Below are 12,153 nucleotides of genomic sequence, written 5' to 3'. Positions count from 1 at the left end.
TTTCAAGGGGAAAGAAGGTCTTGTCTTATGTCCTTTGTGATGAATTGCACCTTTCTTTGTTGAAATAATAAATCATGCTGTGCAAACCCTATAAAAATTACCACCTTGGACTTGCATAATGTATGGTCTAAAATTATGGTTCTAAAAACTTTCTAAAATTACCTGCATATAACTGATGCCCTGACAGGCTAATTATAGGCCAACTTCTTTAATTTTTCTGCACTTTGTTTTTTAAATGCATCCTTGACTGGTCTTTCCATATATTTTTATATATTCTGTTCCTCAGTATAACTTATAAGAGGCCATGACTCTCTTTCCAATTCTTGATTTAAAGGAATTGGGGTTTATTTTCTGATGATGGCAGAGTGGTCCCCTAAATAAAATATTGACTTGAGGATGAGGGGACATGGAGCTCTTCCTGCGTCCACCATTGGCTGAATTTGGAATTGGACAGGTTATGTAATGATAATAATGCTAATTATGGTATTTGTTAAGGGCTCACTATGTGCCAAACACTGTACTAAGCACTGGTGTAGATAAAAGATAATCAGATCCCACATGGGGTCTACAGTCTAAGTAGGAGGGAGAAAGGGTATTGAGTTCCCACTCTGTAGATGAGGGGAACTGAGGCACAGAGAAGTTAAGTGACTTGCCTAAGGTCACATAGCAGGTAAGTGGTGGAGTCCTCTGCCTCCTAGGCCCATGTTTAAACACTCTATGACTGATTCCCTAGCTCCTGAATACTTGCCTCTTATTCCACAAGGATATTTTGAAGATTCACTTAAACATACACTAAAGCACAGCTGCCATCAATGTGGCTTTTCCCATTCATTCATTCATTCATTCATTCATTCATTCATATTTATTGAGCATTTACTGTGTGCAGAGCACTGTACTAAGTGCTTGAAAGGTACAATTCAGCAATAAAGAGAGATAATCCCTGCCCACACCGGGCTGGCTTTGGCTCTCAAGAAATGCATAACAATCCACAAAACATACAAAACACACAAAACACTCACAGAGCCCACTACAACTACAAGTCCACAAATATTCTTTTACAGAATTGTAATTGTGATGTTTTTCTCCTGACTTTGGATGGTGGGGGTCCACAAAGGAGAATTCCAGACTAAAGGAAGTTCTCCCACTACGCAGCAGAAGTGTTCATTGGTAGGTCTCACTGTTGCCATTGCTTAGCTGTGTTAACATTAAGAAAACCATTCAACTCCTTCGACGTCTATCCAAGGGGGATAACAACACTTGCCAAGTCGTCACCTCAGGAGTGACCTTACATAAGTGACCTTAGCCTTATTAAAAGCACATCTCCTCCAACAGGCCTTCCCGACTAAGGCCTTATTTCCTCTTCTCCCACTCCTTTCTGCGTTGTCCTTGCACTTGGATTTGCAGTGTGGCTCATTGGAAAGAGCAAGGGCTTGGGAGGCAGAGGTCATGGGTTCTAATCCCAGATCTGCTGCTTGTCAGCTTTGTGACCTTAGGCAAGTCACTTAACTTCTCTGTGCCTCAGTTACCTCATCTGTAAAATGGGGATGGAGACTGTGAGCCCTACATGGTAGAACCTGATTACCTTGTATCTACCCCAGCACTTAGAACAGTGCTTGGCACATAGTGTTTAACAAATACCAATGTTATTATTATTATTATTTACCCCTTTTATTCACCCCTCCCTCAGCCCCACAACACTTATGTATGTATCTGTAATTTATTTATTTATATTAATATCTGTATTCTCTTCTAGACTGTAAGCCCCTTGTGGACAGGGAACGTGTCTACCAACTCTGTTATGCTGTACTCTCCCAAGCCCTTAGTACAGTGTTTGGCACACAGTAAGTGCTCACTAAATACAATTGATTAAGGAGTGTGTTACCAGCTTTAGCAGGTCACGTTTAAGATTGCCAGCTGTAAAGTGTACTAGAAGTTTCATTATCTTATTTTTCCAGCTAAATTTGCTCAAGTGAATTCCTGGGCTGCATTCTCTTCCTTTTGATACAAATATATATGTGCATTTTTTCATATTCAATTAATGTCACAATATTAAGCAGCCAAAAGGAAACCTTAGTAATTGCAGGTCACTCAAAGATCAATCAATCAATCAATCAATCAATTATATTTATTGAGCACTTACTACATGCAGAACACTGTACTAAGCACTTGGGAGAGTAAAATAAAACTGAATTAGCAGACACATCCCCTGCCCACAGTGAACTTGTAAGTCTAGAGGGGGAAATAGACAAAGATAACATGATTTTTAAAAAACAGTGCTCAATAATTATAGTATGTCTTTCAGGCTGTCCCTTCACAGATCCTAGAAGATGCTATTGTGCCCATAAATGACCAGATTGGTTAAAGAGGAAAAGCAAGGGATAGATGGAAACAAAGCGCATCCTCTGAATCATCAGAGTTCAGAGCATGTGCAGGGCAGTATTTCCTCTTTGCTTTTGAAGTGTACAAATCAATTGGTCGGAAAGAATGCCCTCCCCTCATACAAGGGCAGCCCTTACCCACAGATGGAGACCAACTGTCCCAAAACCTGGGCTCGCTCAAAAATCTCAGATGTGAATCCATTGACTGTTGAAGGATGTGGGAGAAATAAAGGGGAAATATGCTTTAGGGTGGCAGGAAAGCAATGGGATCTGGAACTGAAAAATAATAGCAAAATAGAAATCATTGTGAAAATCTGAACTAGGAGAGAGACTTGAGCAATAGGGAGACTTTTCCCCACAGGTTAGAAAAAAGTTACACAGGATCCCCTCGAAAGAGGAGAGAGGGGGCAGGAGAGATATGTAACAAATGCACATTACCTCACTTTAGGAGTGGGATTTGTCACGGGTTCCCACTGGCAAGTGCTCATTCGTGTAAGTTAGTAATTGATCCAGGGAATGGAGACTTTGCCCCTCTGGTCTATAAGAAAGTATGCTTCCTCTAGATTAATGGCTTTGGGAGCATTTTACAACAGCCCAGTAGCCCTGAATTTTTTCTCAAAAGTAATCTGGGAAGATAAATAACATGTACATGTAAATAAATAACATGTACATGTACATACCTTTTACTCCTCTCAGGATTACACCTGGAGAGTTTGCAGTACTCTACTAGGCTTGGCTACAGGAGGGAGAGTCAAGCAGAAGCTAACACATTCCATTCCTAGCTTGGGAAGTGGCTAGCGAGTGGAAGACAATCTCCTATAAGTCAAAACTCACCCATGCTGGGCAGCAGCGGCATGGTAGACAGTAGAAGGCAGACTCTCAAGTTTACTACACGGAAGAAGGCAATGGTAAACCACTTCTGCATTTTTACCAAGAAAACTCTATGGATACACTACCAGAATGATGGCAGGTGGAGGCAGGCCGCTCTGGGAGAGATGTGTCCATGGAGTCACTACGGTTGGAAATGACTTGATAGCATAAGACAAGACACAACTTTTAATTGCCTATCCTGTTCTGTGTATTTATCTTGAAATGCTGATAAATGAATTCATTCATTAAACCTCTGAGCCTTTTACAAATTGGAAAGGGAAACAAATGTAATAAAGAAATAACATGCTGTTTTCAATAGGCAACAATTAATGGAAAATGCTCTGATATACCAGAAACCTCAACTGCACACTGATTTACCTCACTCCTAATTCCCTCAAGCAAATTTATGAGTAAACAAACGTGCCAATTTGCTTCATGCTCTTGAATAGACCCTGCTCCAGGAATTTGCCTAGAATGGCAGGCCTAAAGGAGGATGATGAACAGAATCCAATTTTAAAAGCGAAGGTGTGGCCAGATGTTATGGTTTGGGTTTGCAAAACTCCATTTTTCCTATTCCACCACACACACACACACACACACACACACACACACACGTATTTGAAGATTCCAATAGCATCTCTCCTCACCTTGCCGCCCTGTCCTCTCTTCCCACTCTCGACGATCAGGTCTCCGCTCTCAACTCCACCCTCTCTACTCATCTCGACTCTCTCGCCCCCCTTTCCCTCCGCCGCTCTCGCTCCACTAACCCACAGCCCTGGATCACCTCCTCCGTCCGCCTCCTACGCTCCTATGCTCGAGCTGCTGAGCGCTGCTGGCAAAAGTCCAAGCACCAAGCCGACCTCACACACTTCAAATTTATCCTTTCCTGCCTTAACTCTGCCCTCTCCTCCGCCAGGCAAAGCTTCTTCTCCTCCCTCATCGACACCCATGCCCGTCACCCCCGCCGATTGTTCCGGACCTTTAACTCTCTCCTTAGGCCCCCTGTTCCTCCCCCTCCCCCATCTCTCACCCCTAATGATCTGGCCACCTATTTCCTCACGAAAATCAACACGATCAGGTCTGAGCTCCCCAAAGTCACCCCTCCGCCTCTCCCCTCCCCCCCAACAACCCCCTCCCCTACTTTCCCATCCTTCCCTGCAGTATCCTCAGAGGAGATCTCCTCCCTCCTCGCAAGTGCCACCCCCTCCACCTGCGCCTCGGACCCCATTCCCTCTCACCTTCTTAAAACCATCGCCCCTGCCCTCCTCCCTTCCTTAACTTCTATTTTTAACCACTCAATCTCCAAGGGCTCCTTCCCCTCTGCCTTCAAACATGCCCACGTCTCCCCCATCCTAAAAAAACCCGCTCTTGACCCCACTTCCCCCTCCAGTTATCGTCCTATCTCCCTACTACCCTTCCTTTCCAAAATCTTAGAACGAGTCGTCTACAATCGATGCCTAGAATTCCTTAACTCCCATTCTCTCCTAGACCCCCTCCAATCTGGCTTCCGTCCCCTCCACTCTACCGAGACTGCTCTCTCTAAGGTCACCCATGACCTCCTTCTTGCCAAATCCAATGGCTCCTACTCCATTCTGATCCTCCTTGACCTCTCTGCTGCCTTTGACACTGTCGACCATCCCCTCCTCCTCCATACCTTATCTCACCTTGGCTTCACGGACTCTGTCCTCTCCTGGTTCTCCTCTTACCTCTCTGGCCGATCATTCTCGGTCTCCTACGCTGGAGCCTCCTCCCCCTCCCATCCTTTAACTGTTGGAGTTCCTCAAGGGTCAGTTCTTGGCCCTCTTCTGTTCTCCATTTACACTCACTCCCTCGGTGAACTCATCCGCTCTCACGGCTTTGACTACCATCTCTACGCAGATGACACGCAGATCTACATCTCCGCCCCTGTCCTCTCCCCCTCCCTTCAGGCTCGCATCTCCTCCTGCCTCCGGAACGTCTCCACCTAGATGTCGGCCCGCCACCTAAAACTCAACATGAGCAAGACTGAGCTCCTCATCTTCCCTCCCAAGCCCGGTCCTCTCCCAGACTTCTCCATCACCGTGGATGGCACGACCATCCTTCCCGTCCCGCAGGCCCGCAATCTCGGTGTCATCCTTGACTTGTCCCTCTCGTTCACCCCACACATCCTATCCGTTACCAAGACCTGCCGGTTTCACCTCTACAATATCGCCAAGATCCGCCCTTTCCTCTCCACCCAAACGGCTACCTTACTGTTACGGGCTCTCGTTATATCCCGGCTAGACTACTGTGTCAGCCTTCTCTCTGACCTCCCTTCCTCCTCTCTCTCCCCGCTCCAGTCTATTCTTCACTCCGCTGCCCGGCTCATCTTCCTGCAGAAACGATCTGGGCATGTCACTCCCCTTCTTAAACAACTCCAGTGGTTGCCTATCGACCTCCGCTCCAAACAAAAACTCCTCACTCTAGGCTTCAAGGCTCTCCATCACCTTGCCCCTTCCTACCTCTCCTCCCTTCTCTCTTTCTACCGCCCACCCCGCACGCTCCGCTCCTCTGCCGCCCACCTCCTCGCCGTCCCTCGGTCTCGCCTATCCCGCCGTCGACCCCTGGGTCACGTCCTCCCGCGGTCCTGGAACGCCCTCCCTCCTCACCTCCGCCAAACTGATTCTCTTTCCCTCTTCAAAACCTTACTTAAAAATCACCTCCTCCAAGAGGCCTTCCCAGACTGAGCTCCTCTTCCCCCTCTACTCCCTCTGCCATCCCCCCTTTACCTCTCCGCAGCTAAAGCCTCATTTTCCCCTTTTCCCTCTGCTCCTCCACCTCTCCCTTCCCATCCCCACAGCACTGTACTCGTCCGCTCAACTGTATATATTTTCATTACCCTATTTATTTTGTTAATGAATTGTACATCGCCTTGATTCTATTTAGTTGCCATTGTTTTTACGAGATGTTCTTCCCCTTGACGCTGTTTAGTGCCATTGTTCTTGTCTGTCCGTCTCCCCCGATTAGACTGTAAGCCCGTCAAACGGCAGGGACTGTCTCTATCTGTTGCCGACTTGTTCATCCCAAGCGCTTAGTACAGTGCTCTGCACATAGTAAGCGCTCAATAAATACTATTGAATGAATGAATGAAAGTTTTTGATGGTGAAGTCCCATGCAGCAGAAAAAAAAGTGATGCAGGATCGAAAAGCTCTCCAGCATTGCTAAAAGGTAAGGATAATCCTTGTTGCACTAATGGGTATCTACTAGTGGGTCTGTTTTTGTTTTCAACTCTGTCTTCCAACAACTTGGTGTTCACAAAGACTTAACTCTATGAGAGCAAACCCCTCTCCTGATTTCTGCCCACCCACTAGCCTGGTCCGTCTGTCACATTGGTCTTTCAGAAGTCCACTGCTACATGCATTGTTTGAAATTATGCTTCACCAAATTTTGAAAATTATTTTCTGCCATCGGGGGTGGTGTGTTCTCTCTTTCAGTCACCCATACAGCAGCTGCTGGAGTATGCTGCTGTCATCCATTCTCTGCACATCCCACCCAGGATTGTCTCAGTGCTGATGAGCAGGCTGCATTTCAGAATCAATCCATCGATTTGTGGTATTTATTGAGTGCTTACTGAGTGCAGAGCACTATACTAAAAGTGCTTGGGAGACTACAGAATAACAGCACTGGTTACCATGTTTCCTGGCCTACAAGGAGATTTTGTTCTTGGTAATCTTATCCTGCCATTTGATGTTGAGTGTGGTTCGCAGATGATGATGCTGATGAAACTCAATCCAGTTAGACAGTAAACTCTTTGAGGTCAAAGATCATGTTGTCTTCTATCTCTATTGTACTCTCCTAAATGCTTAGTACAGTACTCTGCACAGAGTAAGGGCCCAATAAATACTACTGATTGACTATTGATTGATTTATTCAAAGAGGAATTGTGCTGGGTTCCCTTCAAAGAGTTGTAGGGTCACTAACATTCATTTTGATTCACTGCAGAACATCAGCGTAGCTCAGTGAAAAGAGAACGAGCTTGGGAGTCAGAGGTCGTGGGTTCTAATACTGGCTCCGCCACTTGTCTGCTGTGTGACTTTGGGCAAGCCACTTAACTTCTCTGTGCCTCAGTTGCCTCATCTGCAAAATGGGGATTAAGACTATAAGCCCTACGTGGGACAACCTGATTTCCTAGTATCTCCCCCAGCACTTAGATCAGTGCTTGGCATATAGTGAGCACTTAACAAATACCATCATCATTATTATTATTATTATAAGGACTAACAGGTGCACATGTTCATCTGTAGCATAATAAGCACTGCCGGTAGCCTCTGAAAAGAGACAGACAGACACACCCCAAACCAAAGCTATATCTATGTAGCTCACAATCTTTCAAACTACATCCCAATGCATAGCCCTTTCTTCCAAAATACGTATTTGTCTCAAGACATTCTGTTCTCACTCATGTTCCCAACGAGTTCAGCCCCCTCCCCTTGCTGGAAGGCCAGTCTGTTGTCATAGTCAGTACTTGCCTTGCTTACAGTACTTTCACCCTAGTATATCACCTGCTCAGGCCCCTCCCCTGACTTGAGGGCCCAGTCTGTTCATTCATTCAATAGTATTTATTGAGCACTTACCGTGTGCAGAGCACTGTACTAAGCACCTGGAAAGTACAATTCAATCTGAGGTGACAATAAAAGATCTTTAGTCTGTTGTCACTTGTTATTCCAGGGTCTATTTTGCTCACCACTTACTTTCAAACTAAGGCCACCCCAGTACATCACCCACTCGGCCCCCTCCCCTCACTCAAGGGTCTAACTAAAAAGACCACAAATTAAAGTTCCAGATGAGGAGGGGGGAAAGGCAGTGGGAGAATGAAGGAATTCCATCAGCATCCAACTTACCTCTCATTCAAGTGTCGAAGCCTATTTTCTTCTAGGAGCTCAGAAAGCCAGGTGACTTTCCCCGGCAATTACCTCCTCTCCCATGATAATATAATCATTTTAAAATTCTTTATTATGGAATCTTATCGAAGACCTTTTGAAAATCCCAATATACCATGTACACTGGTTGTCCTCTCTCCCTGTGTTTACTGACCCTTTCAAAACACCCCAACGGACTAGTGAGACATGATTTTCCCTCATAAAAACATATGATTTCTCCCAGCAGGTTGTGTTTCTCTAAGGGCTCACTGATTCCAAACTTAATTATTGATTCTAGCAGTTTGACAGATATGGACATAAGATTCATTAGGGGATAATTCTGAGGCCACCTCTGGGGGCCTCTTGTGTCGCTAGGAGTTATACTGGTGATCAGCAAGCTCTCCAGTTCAGGGGCCACTTGTAAAAATAGATTACACGAGTAATGTGTACCCATGCCATGCTATGAGTTCTGCAATATAACCACCAAGTTCCAAATCCAGTATATCAATTTGGTTAAAAGCCCTGTTGTGGTCACCACAGCTAGATACAGTTCCTCTGCCTTGTCTACTATGACAATTTGGGTGTAGGAAAATCCCTAACATTTGCCCTGTTATGTATATGAAGAACCATGAACCAGGCACGGATTTTGTTTGATCTAATTTTTTGTGCGTGTGGAAATACCTTTTATCTGGGTTTCTAATGCAATGCTTTAAACAGTTTCCAGGTTTCTTTTTGACTATTGCTTTCACCATTCCCTAATTATGTTTCACATTTTATCCTAGTTCCCTTGCCTCAAAGTTCATATTCCTGTGTTGAGCAAAAACATTAAATGTAAATGGCTCATCCACATGAACCACTTGTACCAGATCCAGCCCATTACTCAATCAATCAATGGTATTTATTTAGTGTTTACTATGTGCAGAGCACTGTACTAAGCACTTGAGTACAATACAACAATTAGCAGACACAGTCCCTGCCCATAACAAGTTTACAGACTACAGGATTTAATGGTCAGAATTAAATTCAGTATGCCATCATTCCTTGTGGATGAATTATCCAGAAAGCAGTAATTTATCCTTTACTAAAAACTTTCTCTCATTCTGATGAGCTATTAAGTCACTGTGAATATCAATCCATCAATCCTCTGGAGCAGTGTGGTCTAGTGGAAAGAGCTCGGGCCTGGGAGACAGGGGACCTGGGTTCTAATTCTGGCTTCACCACTTGTCTGCTGTATGACCTTGGACAAGTCACTTCACTTCTCTGTGCCTCACTTTCCTCATCTGCAAAATGAGAACTTAATACCTGTTCTCCCTCTTACTTAGACTGTGAGCTCCATGAGGGATAGGAACTGTGCCAACCTGATCAGCTTTGTATTTACCCCTACACTTAGAACACTGCTTGCCATACAGTAACAACTTTACAAATATCATAATCATCATCAGTCAATGGAATTCATTGAATATCTACAGTGTGCAGAACACTGTACTGAGCACTTGGAAGAATATAACCGATGTAGGAGACACGATCCCTGTCCACAAGGAATTTACACTCTTTCTACTAAACCAAACTTGGTTATTTCCCCAGTCTCAGATCACATTTCCAACTCATTTTTCTCACCTTGGCCGAGTGATCTGCTGTATAGTTAAACTATGGCATTTGTATTATTTAAGTTTTGAATTTCTACCCTTAGGAATTGCACGGTGCTCCTCTTGTCTGGTAGGGTTTTTACATCGTTCTTCATACAATGCCACTAGAGATCTACCCGCTCACCTCTGTCCTTATTTAGATCTTTGATGACTTGAGACAACTGAATGACTCATCTTTCAATAAACAGGTTCTCTGTTGCACAGAGCATTGAGTAATGGATAAAACGTGGCACCTTAGACTGTCCTCAGTTCTACTGTTCAGGGCAAAGGAATGCTACATATAGGCCCCAAGTTTCTCCACCAATGAAGCATGACTGCTTCCAAGCTACTCCTCACAGGGTGTCTGTACAGATTAATGAAAAAATGTTGTCAGACTACTCTCAACTGCCGAAAAGAAAGGCACAGTGTAAATGCAAGGTAGTACTGTCAGTAGAGCAAGACTAATGGAAAACACATTTGTTACATTGAAAATGTCTTCAAAAGAGCAATAGAAAGAAATGAAACCATTTCCCTTGGATAAAAGGAGAATATAGTTCTAGACAATATATGCATAGATAAAAAAGCACATGTCAAACCTGATTTCCATTGACATCATAAATGTACTAAATGTGTATGTATATGTATGCATATACAATACTTGATGTGTAAGCATAAATCTAGATACATCTATTGGAGTAAGAATGCACCACAAACATGATATTTCCCTGCCTGGTTTTAGGCTTGCTGGGTATTGTAATTGCCAGTCATTGTCACAAACCTCAAATTTGCTTTGACATCACACTCTCAGCAAATTGTAGGCTATCTGCAGACACAGTTCATTGGTCTGTGCTCATTCATTTTCTTATGCAATACAATCATTTCCCAGCAAGAATACAAGTGTAAGAGAGTCACTTCTCTGTCAGACCATGCAACACTGTAGTTAAACTCCAGGGGGTTATACAAATACAAACAAAGTCTGAATTCTAAAAATTCTAAAGAACTTTGAAGTGCAGAACAAAGAGTAACTTTCTGAAGGAAAGAAAGTAATTCAGGCTCCTCTGGTAATTCGTTTATACTTTTATAAACTGTAGGAAAACCACAAGAGTAACTTGTTTTAGTGTATCAGCAGCAGCTAGATAATAATCTCCCAAGTAAATTAGTAGGTTGATTGGATTTAGTGCTGGTAAAAGATGAACATTTAGAAATAGGGTCAAATGGCCAAAGCACTGGACAAGCTCTCCAGAGACTAAATCCTTCTCTACTCTTCCACTGATTCCTGGATCATATCTTCATGGGGAAATTGAAATAACAGCCAGAAGAAAAATTCAAGGATTCCACAGATGTCTTAAGAATGCTAATGATAACTGATTTATTAGTCAGCTGTCATTAGAGGAATATGATGCTAGTACTTGATTTCTAAAATATTGCTCAAATTGCAACTATGCCATATGCTACCAGGCTGAGTATGTAGAAACAAGAGAGAAGCAGAGTGGCCTAGTGGATAGAGCTCGGGCCTGGGAGTCAGAAGGATCCAGGCTCTAAACCTGCTCCACCATTTGTCTGATGTGTGACACTGGGCAAGTCATTTAACTTTTCTATGCTTCAGTTACCTCATTTGTAAAATGGGGATGAAGACTGTGAGCCCCATGTGGGACATGGACTGTGTCTAATCTGATTATTTTGTGTCTACCCCAATGCTTAGTACAGTGCCTGGCACATAATAAATGCTTAACAAATACCATAAAATAGAAAACAAGGTTTTTTGATTTCATAATTTCATAATTTCCTCTAATTGATCCAGGAGTCTTCCCAATCACATGCTCCATCCCATAGCCTCATCCTATACTCTGGTGGCTGATCAGGAAACTGAGGCACAGAGAAGTTAAGTGATTTGCTCAAGGACACAGAGCAGGTTAGTGATGGAGCCGGGACTAGAACCCAGGTTCTCTGACTCCCAGGCCTGTACTCTTTCCACTAGGTCACAATGCTTCCTATTCATATTTCCTTCACCACTTCTTATTCTACTCTGGGTGGGAGGCATTGTAATAGCAATTGGGCAGTACACGCACACACAGATGCTCAGAAGTTTCTGGAACAAGTAATTACTCACTCCTATTTCTTCCCAAAGGGAAAACTACTCTTCATTGGTACCAACACTTTATGGGTGACTCCACCTGGAGCTCAGCCAATCATACGGGGAATTAAGGAAAAAGAAGAGGGGATTAGCAAGCTAGCGGAACATCTGTGAATTAGGAAAAAACACCAGCACTCTTGCAAGGAAGTAAGAGTGTCTAGAGGAGGAGAAGTCACCCCTTAACTAAGGTATTAGCTGTAAGGGAAAGTGTTTGGATCTAGATTTTGTTTTATATAACTGTTGTTGAAAACATTACTCTTTTGGTCATG

At 43.7% G+C, this 12,153-nt stretch overlaps 1 non-coding gene across 1 annotated transcript; it reads left to right on the top strand.

Moving 5' to 3' along the window:
• The first annotated feature begins 3,064 nt into the window (after positions 1–3,064).
• Positions 3,065–3,202, top strand: LOC114808534. The gene has a single exon (XR_003756381.1). It is a non-coding gene; the product is annotated as a small nucleolar RNA SNORA7 (small nucleolar RNA).
• Positions 3,203–12,153: the final 8,951 nt, after the last annotated feature.

The sequence above is a fragment of the Ornithorhynchus anatinus genome, chromosome X5 (assembly GCF_004115215.2).
Source record: "Ornithorhynchus anatinus isolate Pmale09 chromosome X5, mOrnAna1.pri.v4, whole genome shotgun sequence".
NCBI lineage: Eukaryota > Metazoa > Chordata > Mammalia > Monotremata > Ornithorhynchidae > Ornithorhynchus > Ornithorhynchus anatinus.
This window is presented reverse-complemented; position numbering and strand designations above follow the sequence as displayed.